Here is a 14,975-nt window from a genome sequence, read left to right as displayed (position 1 = left end):
GTATGGAGTAAAGAAAAGCAGCCGCACACACTGCCGGGGGGCCCGCAAGGCCAGCAAACAGCCAAAAAGGCACATGCTTCCAGTTCTTTTTCCGGCACCAGGCTTCGTCTGCTTATTTGCATAGGAACCGCCCACTTTTTCTCTGCTAGCCGACTCGTCTGGGCTGCCATGAAACTCAGGCAGCAAGCAAGCAGCCAGTGGCTGGGCTTTTCAGTTCAGGTCATTTCAGCCAGCCAGCCAGCCATTGTGACAAGAAGCCAGCAAGTCAAGGCATTTGCTGCTTGCTGCTTGCTGCTGCAGTGTTTGCTATGCAGGCTATTTGGATACAGCTTCAACAGGAGTTTCTTAGGCATCTGCTCGTTCGGACTGAATTAGGCTAGGCAGCAGGCGGCACTCCTGCTCCATGCGAGGAGGAGCTGAAAAGAAAAGAAAGTAAGAAGCCACGCAAAAGAGCAAACAAGACACAGCAAAAAGAAGGAGGCTTTATTTTGTCGTCATTTCATCTTCTTCTTTCTTTGCAAAAGAAAGAGCCAAAAATGCATGTTTGTTTTTTTTCTGTCAGACAGTCATTTGTTTCTATTTTTTGATACAAGCCAAATATCCCCAAAGGGAAGTGCACCGGTCCTGGAGGTACTGCAATACCAGGTCAATGCGTGGAGTGGACAGAGCAAGCTCTTCTTCCATCTCCCTGTTCTAAAAATCCATTTAATATATGGTCCCCAGATAGGGGACGTATCAGATATTAAACTGATAAGAACAGATGTTTTTTTCTGTTTTTTTGTAGCCCGGGCGGTGAAAAAAAGTGATCCACCTCTGTATCCGTGCTCGTGATCCACGCTGTGAGATCAGGTGCTCAAACTTGTGACTAAGTCCGCTCCGGAGAGTAGGCCAGTCCGTGCCATAGACAGTTCTCTCCAGCCGAGGCCTTGGAGTCCTGCTGTTACATGACGTCTTCCCCCGAAGAGTCCGACGTCCTTCTCGTTCCCTCCTGGTGCAGCTGACGCCGCAGGAGAGTCCAAGACTTTAGGGTGTTCGGCTGACGCCTACTAACCCACCGCAATCTTCCCCCGAAGGGATGGCGACTACTAGCCAGCACTCAGTCTTTGCTCTCCGGAGAGAGGGGTGACGATAACCCAACACGTAACCGAAACAAAATCCATGGTGCGAGTGCTCCAGTGCTCTGTGTGATGCAGTGCAGGAAGTGCTCAGACGTACAAACACAAAAAGGTGTGCACGAGTGCACGCCCGGCCCCGTGCAAGGCCAGGCGGTGACAAAAATAGTTGGCTTGTCCCCTCAGCGGAAGGCAATAAGGGGGGCCAAGTGCGGGAAAAATAGGGGTGCGCATAATCCGTGCTCGTGCCAAGTGCTCTTGAAGTGGAGGTTGCATACCCTCAACCTCCACAACCCGAAGGTGCAGCAAGTGGTACTGCCCCAGGTCTCCTGGGGTGCAGAGAAAATAGGCCCGGGCTACTTTGCATCCGCATTCTCTAAGCCATTGACCAGAGGACCAGGTGTAGTCTGGAGAATCTGTCCTTCACAGGACAGACACTACACTTGATCTTAGCCAAAAGGCCGAGAAGCGATAACCAGAAATGGGCCCCCGCCTGAGCGCCGCCCGACGGCCGGGGGCGCTACGCTTTAGGGAGAAGGGCAGAGGGAGCCGCTGGCTGCCCGCTCGCCTCCTCCCCCAGCAGGCCTGCCTCCAGTCCCTCCGCTCCTCCCGACACAGCCCCGGGGAGTCTATGCAGCAGCGGCGGCGACGACGACGACGGATGCAAAAGCCAAAGACTTTGTATGGAGTAAAGAAAAGCAGCCGCACACACTGCCGGGGGGCCCGCAAGGCCAGCAAACAGCCAAAAAGGCACATGCTTCCAGTTCTTTTTCCGGCACCAGGCTTCGTCTGCTTATTTGCATAGGAACCGCCCACTTTTTCTCTGCTAGCCGACTCGTCTGGGCTGCCATGAAACTCAGGCAGCAAGCAAGCAGCCAGTGGCTGGGCTTTTCAGTTCAGGTCATTTCAGCCAGCCAGCCAGCCATTGTGACAAGAAGCCAGCAAGTCAAGGCATTTGCTGCTTGCTGCTTGCTGCTGCAGTGTTTGCTATGCAGGCTATTTGGATACAGCTTCAACAGGAGTTTCTTAGGCATCTGCTCGTTCGGACTGAATTAGGCTAGGCAGCAGGCGGCACTCCTGCTCCATGCGAGGAGGAGCTGAAAAGAAAAGAAAGTAAGAAGCCACGCAAAAGAGCAAACAAGACACAGCAAAAAGAAGGAGGCTTTATTTTGTCGTCATTTCATCTTCTTCTTTCTTTGCAAAAGAAAGAGCCAAAAATGCATGTTTGTTTTTTTTCTGTCAGACAGTCATTTGTTTCTATTTTTTGATACAAGCCAAATATCCCCAAAGGGAAGTGCACCGGTCCTGGAGGTACTGCAATACCAGGTCAATGCGTGGAGTGGACAGAGCAAGCTCTTCTTCCATCTCCCTGTTCTAAAAATCCATTTAATATATGGTCCCCAGATAGGGGACGTATCAGATATTAAACTGATAAGAACAGATTTTTTTTTTTTTTTTTTTTTTTTTTTTTTTTTCTTTTTAAACAAAAATTATATAATAAAAAATATTTCTTTCATCAACATGTTATTTCCACATATTTATACTATCAAAAAACGTCACAAAACATTTTCGATTCCAAAAAAAAAAAAAAAAATCCTAATCCTAAATCTGTCCCCTATTTTTTTTTTTATTTCTGTCTAAAACTTCTATTCTTTATCTTATATCCAAATTCTTATCCTGGTATTTTCCAAAACATCATATATTTTCCATTTCTTTCATTACATCTTTTTCCTTTTTCTTTTTCATTTCTTTACATAGTATCATACCGCCTATCTCCTTCTAAAAATCTATTTCACCACTCAACATCTCATTCCACAAATTTTTTTTCATCTTTCCCCTATCTCTCCTCTTTCTAACACTCTTCCAAGGTTCTACTACTTCTTTATTCCTTTTCTCTTGCAGACTTTCCTCCTCCTCCCTCCTCTTCTCCTCTTCCCTTACTATGTCATCAAGAAAAGCCTCAAACTCCTCTATTCTACTTTCCTCTTTTCCACAGACTTCTCTACCCTCCTCCTTTCCCTTTTTACTTGTAACTAACAATTTTTCCTGACTCTGTTCTCTCCTGGAAATTCCCTCTTGACATTGCAGTTTTTCCTCCTCCTCCCTTATACTATCCTCCTTTCCCTCATCCTTATCTGTCTGTTCACACAAAACATCAGTACCAAAGGATTTCTCCAATGATTTAGTTTCAACCACTTGTACATAAGTCCTTTTCAAACATTGCTTTGCTAAATGTCCAATAACTCCACAAAAGTCACACCTCTTTGGATTGTTGCATTTAGCGGCAATGTGTCCCTCCTTTCCACAATTCCGACAACTCTCCAAAGGTTGCCCAGGGTACTTTAAAAAACCCTTATTTCCTCCAATACAAAAACTGGCTGGGGGGTGCATTATTCCCCCCATACTCTCCGGATCTGGTCTCAAACGAACTTTATACAGTCTTTCTCCATTGAAAATTCCATATAAATTTTTCCTCTCCTCCCCCCCCCCCAACCACTGAACAAAAACTTTTCAAAAAGGTCATTATTTCTTCCTTCTGTATGAAAGCATTATACACATGCACCATCAATGTTCTTTCCATCAGTAGAAATCTAGGCACAGCACGAACTCCCATTTTCTTTAAGTCGCTTGTACTTTCTTTACATCTCTCATATATCTTGGCACACTCCATCTCTTTGCAAAAAGATACATCATACAACCCCTTCCTCTGTAACGCCTGGACGCAGTGGATTTCCTCAAACTCCACTCCAAGCATTCCTTTCAGAATTCCCTCCACGATGACTTGTAGTCCCACTTTCCATCTCACTGCTTCGTCCACCACAAATCTGATGGTATTCTGCTCACAGCCAGCAAACTCCATCTCTCCAACGTCCGACCGTCAATCACAGCTCAGGTGCGGCACCCCAACAGCATCCCGAGGGTTACATTCGTGAGAACAAACCCTCAAGGCCTAAGGCGCCGGCTCCTCTCCGTCTCTCTTGCTCAATACTCCGTCTTCCGGCATCCGTCCGACCAGGATCAGGTGCGGCGCCCCTATAGCAGCATGAGGGTTAAGTTCCTGGGGAACGATCCCTCAAGGCCAAGGCGCCGGCCCTTCTCCGTCTCTCTCCTGATCGCCTCCCGAGCTCGAGTTAGCGTGACTCCCTCATAGCAGCATGGGTCTTAAGCTCCCCAGGAAGCGATGACCCAAGGCCAAGGAGTCACAGACTCAGCGCAACCTCTCAGCCCAGACACTTGATCTGAGCCAAAAGGCCGAGAAGCGATAACCAGAAATGGGCCCCCGCCTGAGCGCCGCCCGACGGCCGGGGGCGCTACGCTTTAGGGAGAAGGGCAGAGGGAGCCGCTGGCTGCCCGCTCGCCTCCTCCCCCAGCAGGCCTGCCTCCAGTCCCTCCGCTCCTCCCGACACAGCCCCGGGGAGTCTATGCAGCAGCGGCGGCGACGACGACGACGGATGCAAAAGCCAAAGACTTTGTATGGAGTAAAGAAAAGCAGCCGCACACACTGCCGGGGGGCCCGCAAGGCCAGCAAACAGCCAAAAAGGCACATGCTTCCAGTTCTTTTTCCGGCACCAGGCTTCGTCTGCTTATTTGCATAGGAACCGCCCACTTTTTCTCTGCTAGCCGACTCGTCTGGGCTGCCATGAAACTCAGGCAGCAAGCAAGCAGCCAGTGGCTGGGCTTTTCAGTTCAGGTCATTTCAGCCAGCCAGCCAGCCATTGTGACAAGAAGCCAGCAAGTCAAGGCATTTGCTGCTTGCTGCTTGCTGCTTGCTGCTGCAGTGTTTGCTATGCAGGCTATTTGGATACAGCTTCAACAGGAGTTTCTTAGGCATCTGCTCGTTCGGACTGAATTAGGCTAGGCAGCAGGCGGCACTCCTGCTCCATGCGAGGAGGAGCTGAAAAGAAAAGAAAGTAAGAAGCCACGCAAAAGAGCAAACAAGACACAGCAAAAAGAAGGAGGCTTTATTTTGTCGTCATTTCATCTTCTTCTTTCTTTGCAAAAGAAAGAGCCAAAAATGCATGTTTGTTTTTTTTCTGTCAGACAGTGATTTGTTTCTATTTTTTGATACAAGCCAAATATCCCCAAAGGGAAGTGCACCGGTCCTGGAGGTACTGCAATACCAGGTCAATGCGTGGAGTGGACAGAGCAAGCTCTTCTTCCATCTCCCTGTTCTAAAAATCCATTTAATATATGGTCCCCAGATAGGGGACGTATCAGATATTAAACTGATAAGAACAGATTTTTTTTTTCTTTTTAAAGTATTTTATTTACAGTTTGTTAGTTTCACATGGTTTACTTTTCGGAAAACAAAAAACCACCCGAACATTACAAAAACCCACATAACACAACATTTTCAACAGAACACACTAAATCTTACTTCTTATTTACACTATTCACATTAATTACATAGACTTATTTAACTTCAAAAAGTTCATCCTGTATTCTAACTTGTATGCTGTTACTCCACAGCCATAGCTGTAGAGTGGAGCATCGGCCCACCTCTACTCTCCAATGCTCCACAATAAGGACCCAAACAGGTATTTACATACTGTACACACCAATCTTCTCAGAAGATACTTTCTCTTCCTTATTATAAGAGCATACCATTTTTATCAATAAGAATAACCATATCATACCACATAAAAATAACCTCCTTTTAACCCTTAAACAACCTCACCTCCCACTAAACATTTAGAATCATTCTACCCCACATGTTTGGTTTCCATAGCTCCACTCCTCCCACTGTTCCCAGCCTTTTTTTGTCCAACAAAAAATATGTGTACATTTTCCCCAACACCATTCTCACACACACCTTCACCTCCACACTTATTTTTTTAAAGATTAAAATATTCCTAACCTCCCACACCACCTCTTTCACACAGTTTACCAACTTCCATAACACAATTGCTTTTTCCCCCATCACATCAGACAAACCAAACATCATCATATCATATTCTAACACTCTAATCCCCGTCAGCTCTCTAATTAATTTCCCCAAACTTTTCCACACATTCCTTACAAAAACACAATTCCAAAATAAATGTACCACATTCTCAACACCCCCACACCCATACCTTGGACATTGTTCCGTTCTCACCAAATCCCTTTTCTTTTGAAATTCTCTAACAGGCAAACATCTGTGGACCGCCATCCACGCTATATCTTTATGGACATTTGTTAACCCCTTGTGACAAACATTCCTCCAAACACTTTTTGCCTGTCTGTCAAACAGGCCTCCCACGCTAGCCTGCAGATCCCTGTCTACAATTAAGTTTTTAATCTTTCTATGATCTTCCCACAATTCTATTTTTATCTGTGATAAATCATATTTGCATATGAAATCCTCAATGCATTTGTAAAAATCAGGCACAGTAAAACAAAAGGGTCTCCTTAAATCTGTTCTGCATAACTTCAACTTTCTAAACATGCTTCCTGCAGCATACCTGGCTAAACATGCCACCTTGGTCTCTTTCTTATTTATCAGAGTCAACACAAACTGCGCATATTTTGCTCCTACAACTAAATCTAATCTTGGTAAACCTTTCCCTCCCCTATCCTTCTCCAAACACACCTTATTTCTATTTAATTTTTCCATTTTGGAACCCCAAAAAAAAATAAAAAGGAATCTTGTCAGTTTTCTAAGCCACTTGCTAGATGGGGGAAAAACCAAACCTATATATAACACAATTGGAATTAACACTGCTTTGGTAATTAACACCTTCCCTTCCAGAGAGAGCTTTCTTAGCATCCAAAAATTAATTTTTTTCTGGATTTTTTCCCCCACACTTTCCCAATTTGCCTCTCCTTTTAAATCTTCCTCAAAACACACACCTAAAATTTTTAACTGATTACCCTCCACTGGAATCCCACATCTATCAAGATCCTGCCACTGCCCAAATGCCTTGCAGCTGCTTTTCCCCCAATTAACCTTGAAACCTGATGCTTGGCAAAAGGTTTCAATATGAAACTTTGCCCTGATTAAAGATGCAGGTGTTGTGCAAATTACCGTCAGGTCATCCATGTAACCAAGCACTTTCACATTTCTCCCTCCACTCCCTGGGATCTCCACACCCCTAATAACTTTATCATTCCTTATTCCTTGCAACAAAGGTTCCATGGCACAAACAAAAACTAACGGAGACAGTGGGCACCCCTGGCGCACCCCTGAATTAACTTGCACCTTGTCTGATAAAAAACCATTCATTAAAATTCTACTAAAAATACCCACATAAAGACATTTCATCCATTTAACAAGCTCTTCCGGTATACCTAATTTTAATAAGACTTTAAACAAAAAATCATGTGATAACCTATCAAACGCCTTTTCAAAATCAATATTTGCCAACACTAATCCCTGCCCCCTTTCTTTACACACCCAAATAATATCTCTAATTAGGCAAAGATTTTCAGTAATCTGTCTCCCTGGAATCCCACAGACTTGATCTTCCTCTATTAAATTCCCTATAACCAATTTTAACCTTAACATTATAATTTTTGCCACAATTTTATAATCAACATTCAATAAAGTAATTGGCCTCCAATTCTTTAAGTCCCTCTTATCCCCTTTTTTATAAATCATTGTGATCACCCCCTCCCTAAAAGATAAAGGTGTTTTCCCTTTTTTTAAAATCACTTTACACAGTTCAAATATTTCTGGCCCAATCAGATACCACATCTCCTGATAAAATTCATAAGACAAGCCATCACATCCTGGAGTTTTCCCTTTCTTCCCTCCTTTAATCACCTCATCTACTTCCACCGCATTCAAATCTCTTATCAAAAAATCCTGCTCTTCCTGGTTTAGCCTGCACTCAATCTTATCTATACAATCTTTCTCAATGTGGCAATCCCTACCCTTTTCTTCAAATAAATTCTTATAAAAACCTTCAATCTCCCTTAACATAGGACCCTTACCTTTAACTTCCTCCCCTTTTTTATTTAACACTGACTCTAATCTAGATTTTGCTGTGAAAGCTTTTTTAAAAAAGAAAGGCGTGCACTTTTCATCTTTCTCCACTGCCTCTACCTTTGCAGCATGAATAATCTTTTTCCCTTTATCCTCCAGCATTTTGTTAAACAGTTTCTTTTCCTTTTCCAACTCCTCATCAACATCTTCCCCCATTTCCCTTAATCTAAGCAAAAATTGCCTTCTTAATAAAACCATTTTATACTCCTCCCTTTTTTCCCTAGCTTTCTCACCCCCTTTTTTAATAAAGAAATTTTTTGTCTCACTTTTAACCCATTCCCACCATTCAATCATATCACTAAATTCATTCATCCTAGCTTTACATCTCTCATACAAACATTCATACTGTTTCTTAAATTTGACCTCTTCTAACAGACTCACATTCAATTTCCAATACCCTTTCCCAATTTCCGTTAACCCATCCACTCCCACTTCACACACCACACAGACATGATCAGAGAAAGGAACATTCACTGTCACCCAATTACACACATTCATTCCTTTGGACATTAACAACAGGTCAATCCTAGATTTGACATCTCCTTTTTCACTAAACCAGGTAAACATTTTTTTATCTTTCCCCCATTTCCTATATGCATCAACCAAATTATAGTCATTTATTATACTTTTTATCTGTATGCTTGTACCATCCGGTCTACACCTCTCTGCTCCACCTTCTCTGTCCTCCTCACACAAAACACAATTAAAATCCCCCACCACAAAGGTCGGATCCCTCCCTGGCAGAAATAAACGCAATTTTTCAAACAACTCCTCCCTTAGTTTTTTAACTGGAGAGGCATACATGTTAAAGATACGGAAACATTTCCCCTTCCATATAAAAAAAACCACCATCAACCTCCCAGGGTCTATCACCTCTGTTTTTTTAATTACAAAATCATACCCTTTAAACAAAACACCCACCCCACTATTCCTATTCTCCTGGCTACCCGACCACACTGATGGTCCCCAGGCCCACTCTTTCTCCTGTGGAGCTTCTGTTATGCCACATTCCTGTAAACACACAATGTCACATTTTTGATCCGCAACAAAATCCAAGATCAATAACCTTCTTGCCTTTGTTTTCAGGCTCCTCACATTCAAGGAGGCAATAATCAGCGCCATTCAATAAGATTCATAAAGAAACAAAGTCTCATACTTATCGTGCCTTTTTGTCCTCCTCGAACTCCAACATCTCGCCATGCTGATGCCCCCCTCCCCCCTCGTCAAAAGGAAGAATCGGAACATTGCTCATCTCCATCATAATGGCCAAATTTTGCTCCACTGAAAAAAGCCCAGCCTCCCCCCCTGGTGATCTTTGACCATCTGTTAGCCCTGTAAGAACAAAGGGGCTCTCTGGTGCCTCTGAAGGTATGTCATCTTCTTCTTGGATCACCTTCTCCCCTGTCGGTGAAGGCGTGCTTCCTCCATTGCTGCTTTCAATTTTTGCTTCTGCTCCTAAAAATCTTGCTTTAGAAGGGGCAAAAATCTTTTCTTGCTTCTTTCTTTTTTTGTTGTGTTTTGAAGGGCTCACTGTTTCCCAACCGCCGGACTCCTTTTCACCCTCCTCCTTGTCCTCCTCCATCACCCCTTCCTCCAGATCTGCCACCCATTGTTTGTCAGTTAGGACTGCCTCCCCCTCTGGAATTAACTCCTCATGAGACATCTCGGGGATCTCTCTTATCTGCGCGGTCTCTTCTGTATCAGACTCTTTCTCCTCCTCTGGGTCCTCTCTCGGGGTGTCTTTCTTTTGTCTCTCAGCTCTTTCTCGTCTTTCTGCAGCTGCTTGCTCCGGGTTTTCTCTCTCCCATCTGGCTTCCCTTTGGGTTGCATCAGCATAGGTCTGAGCACCATAGGTCTGCTCAGCATCACCATTACGCTGGGGACACTTCCTGTACACGTGCCCCCTTTCACCGCATATGTCGCACTTTTTCCCGGCGGAGCATTCTGCCGCAAAATGTCCTGGTTGGTTACAGTTTCGGCATAAAAAAACGTTATCCATAGTGCATGTGTCCCTTGTATGTCCATACTTGAGGCACTTACGACAGTACGAAGGTTGCCCTGGATATGTAAGGAATCCTCTTTTCCCTCCAATGCTGAACACACCTGGCGGGTGCATTACTCCTCCTATACCCTCAGGGTCTTTTTTGAGGGTACATCTGTATCTGTATTTCCCATTGAAGATACCCACAGAGTTTCTCAGTATATCTCCTCCCTTTACTGACTCGCAGTATCTTCTCAAGAAACAGTCCAAATCACTTGGAGGCAGGTAAGGGTTGTACACATGTACTGTGATTATACGCTCCCCCAATGTAAAGCAAGGGATTAAGGTAATTCCCTCAAGCTTCTCGTTCCTAGCCAATTTTTTGGCCTCTTCAAACACCATCATGCAGTCTCCATCATTCATAAAGGTCACGTCATAGTAACCCTGCCTGAAGAACTCCTGCATGCAGTAGATCTGCGATGTATGCATCTGGAATAGATCTCTCAGTAGGTCAATCGCGATGTATTTATCCATTTTCCTTCCTCCATGTCTTTGGCGATATCCAGCATCCAACTGGAACCGGATGGTTCTCTCCACTTGCGGACTGTTATCCGCCATCCTTCTTCTCCCCTGGCTTAACGAAGCCCGATAGTAGCTATGCCCAGATGTGGCCCCGAGGGGCTATCCTGGGGGTCGGACCGCCAGCTCGACTCTTATTGCGCCCTACGAAACGCTCGGGATGGCGCACCTCCCCAAAAGCAGCAATACAGCTTAAGACCCCGAAGGGCCGATGCTGCAAGGCCAAGGAGGCACAGTCCCAGCTCTTTATTGGCTCCCAACGAAACGCTCAGGATGGCGCACCTCCCCAAAAGCAGCAGACAGCTTAAGACCCCGAGGGGTCGATGCTGTAAGGCCAAGGAGGTACAGTCCCAGCTGGCCCTCTGACTTAAGATACTTGATCTTAGCCAAAAGGCCGAGAAGCGATAACCAGAAATGGGCCCCCGCCTGAGCGCCGCCCGACGGCCGGGGGCGCTACGCTTTAGGGAGAAGGGCAGAGGGAGCCGCTGGCTGCCCGCTCGCCTCCTCCCCCAGCAGGCCTGCCTCCAGTCCCTCCGCTCCTCCCGACACAGCCCCGGGGAGTCTATGCAGCAGCGGCGGCGACGACGACGACGGATGCAAAAGCCAAAGACTTTGTATGGAGTAAAGAAAAGCAGCCGCACACACTGCCGGGGGGCCCGCAAGGCCAGCAAACAGCCAAAAAGGCACATGCTTCCAGTTCTTTTTCCGGCACCAGGCTTCGTCTGCTTATTTGCATAGGAACCGCCCACTTTTTCTCTGCTAGCCGACTCGTCTGGGCTGCCATGAAACTCAGGCAGCAAGCAAGCAGCCAGTGGCTGGGCTTTTCAGTTCAGGTCATTTTAGCCAGCCAGCCAGCCAGCCAGCCATTGTGACAAGAAGCCAGCAAGTCAAGGCATTTGCTGCTTGCTGCTTGCTGCTGCAGTGTTTGCTATGCAGGCTATTTGGATACAGCTTCAACAGGAGTTTCTTAGGCATCTGCTCGTTCGGACTGAATTAGGCTAGGCAGCAGGCGGCACTCCTGCTCCATGCGAGGAGGAGCTGAAAAGAAAAGAAAGTAAGAAGCCACGCAAAAGAGCAAACAAGACACAGCAAAAAGAAGGAGGCTTTATTTTGTCGTCATTTCTTCATCTTCTTCTTTCTTTGCAAAAGAAAGAGCCAAAAATGCATGTTTGTTTTTTTTCTGTCAGACAGTGATTTGTTTCTATTTTTTGATACAAGCCAAATATCCCCAAAGGGAAGTGCACCGGTCCTGGAGGTACTGCAATACCAGGTCAATGCGTGGAGTGGACAGAGCAAGCTCTTCTTCCATCTCCCTGTTCTAAAAATCCATTTAATATATGGTCCCCAGATAGGGGACGTATCAGATATTAAACTGATAAGAACAGATTTTTTTTTTTTTTTTTTTCACAAAATGCAAGTCAAATACATTATAATTCCCCAAAAAACCATCCCATACATTTACAGAACCCCCTACATATAATTCTATTTTACTTCCATTCTATTTCATTTACATTTCAATTTTCCCTTACTTTTTCCATTACCCCACTAAACACCTCAAATAGAAAACTTGTGTTCCATCAGTTATCATACTTTCCTATTTTCAATTTCTCTACTAATCAAAAAACATCGTAATCCAACATGCTTTCCTTTGTACTTCTGTTCCTACTTATTTCACTCTTATTTCTTTTCTCAACACTCTTCCTGAGCACTACTACTTCTTTGTTCCTCCTCTCTTCTTCTTCTTTTTTTCCCTCTCTTCTTCTTTTTTTTAAATGTTCTAGCTCAATCTTTTCTGCCAGTTTAATTAACCAATCATCATCTTCTCGTTTTACTACTCTTTCCTTATCTACAATAACCTCCTTCTTTAAACTTTCCCTTTCTACAGAAACCCTTTCCTTACTTTCCCTCTCGCCTCTGACCTTCTCTTCCTCCTTTTCCCTTTCTTTTCCCTTTGCATCCTCACTGACATAAACTCTAGGCTGACATTTCACACTATTCTGCACCTGAACATTAGGCTTTTTCGGAAAACAATTCCTCCCCACCATTAATGACATTATGCTTGTCCTTTTTTTGCTCAAATCCTCGCTCTTCTTTAAGCAATTTCTCGCCAAATGTCCAGACTCACAGCAAAAGTCACATTTCTTTTGTACTCTGCATTTTGCAGCCAAATGACCCTCTTTACCACAATTGTGGCATACCATTCCCACCTCCCCACATCTCTCTTCCACATGTCCATATTGTTGGCAGTTCTTGCATCTCTTGGGTTGGCCCCAATACTCCAAAAAACCTTTTCTCCCACCCACATTGAAAACCGCAGGGGGGTGCATCACTCCCCCTTCACATGCTGGGTCTGATCTTAAACGTACATGAAATTTCCGTTTGCCATTGAATATCCCATAGCAATTCAAAAGTTCTTCACCATCTCTCACAGTTGCGCAATAATGTCTCAAAAACAAGGCTATCTCCTCTTTCTTAACAAAAGGATCGTACATATGCACAATTACGCTTCTTTCCTCCAACAAAAAGCTTGGGATAACACTGATCCCCTTCATCTTCTGGTCACTCGCGTTCTTCTTGCATCTCTCGTATGCGTTCCAACAGTCCTCCTCCTCACGGAAGGTCACATCAAAGGTTCCCTCTTCCTGGAACTCCTGCAGACAGTAGACTTGCGCAGTCTTCATCTCCGCCAGGTCAATCAAGATCTCCTCCACGATGTACTGGAGTCTCACCCAGGCTCTCTCCGTCTCTACCACCAGAAATCTGATGGTCTGCTTTCGATTCTCCATCGATGCCGTCTTTGTCCTCGTCATCCTGAGCTTCGGTGCGACGCCCTAATAGCAGCAGGGGGGTTAAGCCTATTATGGCGATCCCCCCAGGCAAAGGCGTCGGCCCGTCACTCTCTCTCCTGTTCTCGTGCTTGTCCGCTCAAGCTGTCATGCTCCACTTGTCCGACCGTCAAGGATCTAGGTGCGGCACCCCTAAAGCAGCGAGGGGGTTTAGTCCGTCAGGACGATCCCCCAAGGCCAAGGCGCCGGCCCTTCACCATCTCTTTCTCTCCTTGTCCGCTCCTGATCACCTCCCGCTGCCTGAGATGGCGCACCCCCCTAATAGCAGCATGAGTCTTAAGTCCCTTTCGGAACGATGACTCAAGGCCAAGGGGGCACAGTCTCAGCAAACCTCCTGACCCAGACACAATGATCTGAGCCAAAAGGCCGAGAAGCGATAACCAGAAATGGGCCCCCGCCTGAGCGCCGCCCGACGGCCGGGGGCGCTACGCTTTAGGGAGAAGGGCAGAGGGAGCCGCTGGCTGCCCGCTCGCCTCCTCCCCCAGCAGGCCTGCCTCCAGTCCCTCCGCTCCTCCCGACACAGCCCCGGGGAGTCTATGCAGCAGCGGCGGCGACGACGACGACGGATGCAAAAGCCAAAGACTTTGTATGGAGTAAAGAAAAGCAGCCGCACACACTGCCGGGGGGCCCGCAAGGCCAGCAAACAGCCAAAAAGGCACATGCTTCCAGTTCTTTTTCCGGCACCAGGCTTCGTCTGCTTATTTGCATAGGAACCGCCCACTTTTTCTCTGCTAGCCGACTCGTCTGGGCTGCCATGAAACTCAGGCAGCAAGCAAGCAGCCAGTGGCTGGGCTTTTCAGTTCAGGTCATTTTAGCCAGCCAGCCAGCCAGCCAGCCAGCCATTGTGACAAGAAGCCAGCAAGTCAAGGCATTTGCTGCTTGCTGCTTGCTGCTGCAGTGTTTGCTATGCAGGCTATTTGGATACAGCTTCAACAGGAGTTTCTTAGGCATCTGCTCGTTCGGACTGAATTAGGCTAGGCAGCAGGCGGCACTCCTGCTCCATGCGAGGAGGAGCTGAAAAGAAAAGAAAGTAAGAAGCCACGCAAAAGAGCAAACAAGACACAGCAAAAAGAAGGAGGCTTTATTTTGTCGTCATTTCTTCATCTTCTTCTTTCTTTGCAAAAGAAAGAGCCAAAAATGCATGTTTGTTTTTTTTCTGTCAGACAGTGATTTGTTTCTATTTTTTGATACAAGCCAAATATCCCCAAAGGGAAGTGCACCGGTCCTGGAGGTACTGCAATACCAGGTCAATGCGTGGAGTGGACAGAGCAAGCTCTTCTTCCATCTCCCTGTTCTAAAAATCCATTTAATATATGGTCCCCAGATAGGGGACGTATCAGATATTAAACTGATAAGAACAGATTTTTTTTTTTTTGTTTTTAAATGTTTATTCACATTTCAAAATATTTACAAACAGTAAATAAGAAAACATTTCAACAAATAAATCATTGTTACTTCACCCAATCAAACATTCTAAAACTAACAGAAAA

The 14,975-nt window shown here is 45.5% G+C and overlaps 3 non-coding genes and 3 pseudogenes across 3 annotated transcripts; all 6 read right to left on the bottom strand.

The window, feature by feature from the left end:
* Nucleotides 1-608: 608 nt before the first annotated feature.
* LOC142500778 (U2 spliceosomal RNA) lies at nucleotides 609-807 on the bottom strand. The gene has a single exon (XR_012803287.1). It is a non-coding gene; the product is annotated as a U2 spliceosomal RNA (small nuclear RNA).
* Nucleotides 808-1,419: 612 nt separating this feature from the next.
* Nucleotides 1,420-1,585, bottom strand: LOC142500333 (U2 spliceosomal RNA; annotated as a pseudogene).
* An 816-nt stretch (nucleotides 1,586-2,401) lies between these two features.
* LOC142500154 (U2 spliceosomal RNA) lies at nucleotides 2,402-2,606 on the bottom strand (annotated as a pseudogene).
* A 2,593-nt stretch (nucleotides 2,607-5,199) lies between these two features.
* Nucleotides 5,200-5,375, bottom strand: LOC142500170 (U2 spliceosomal RNA; annotated as a pseudogene).
* Nucleotides 5,376-11,872: 6,497 nt separating this feature from the next.
* LOC142500084 (U2 spliceosomal RNA) lies at nucleotides 11,873-12,057 on the bottom strand. The gene has a single exon (XR_012802798.1). It is a non-coding gene; the product is annotated as a U2 spliceosomal RNA (small nuclear RNA).
* A 2,637-nt stretch (nucleotides 12,058-14,694) lies between these two features.
* Nucleotides 14,695-14,892, bottom strand: LOC142500163 (U2 spliceosomal RNA). The gene has a single exon (XR_012802832.1). It is a non-coding gene; the product is annotated as a U2 spliceosomal RNA (small nuclear RNA).
* Between the last annotated feature and the right edge of the window lie 83 nt (nucleotides 14,893-14,975).

The sequence above is a fragment of the Ascaphus truei genome, chromosome 7 (assembly GCF_040206685.1).
Source record: "Ascaphus truei isolate aAscTru1 chromosome 7, aAscTru1.hap1, whole genome shotgun sequence".
Classification (NCBI taxonomy): Eukaryota; Metazoa; Chordata; class Amphibia; order Anura; family Ascaphidae; genus Ascaphus; species Ascaphus truei.
This window is presented reverse-complemented; position numbering and strand designations above follow the sequence as displayed.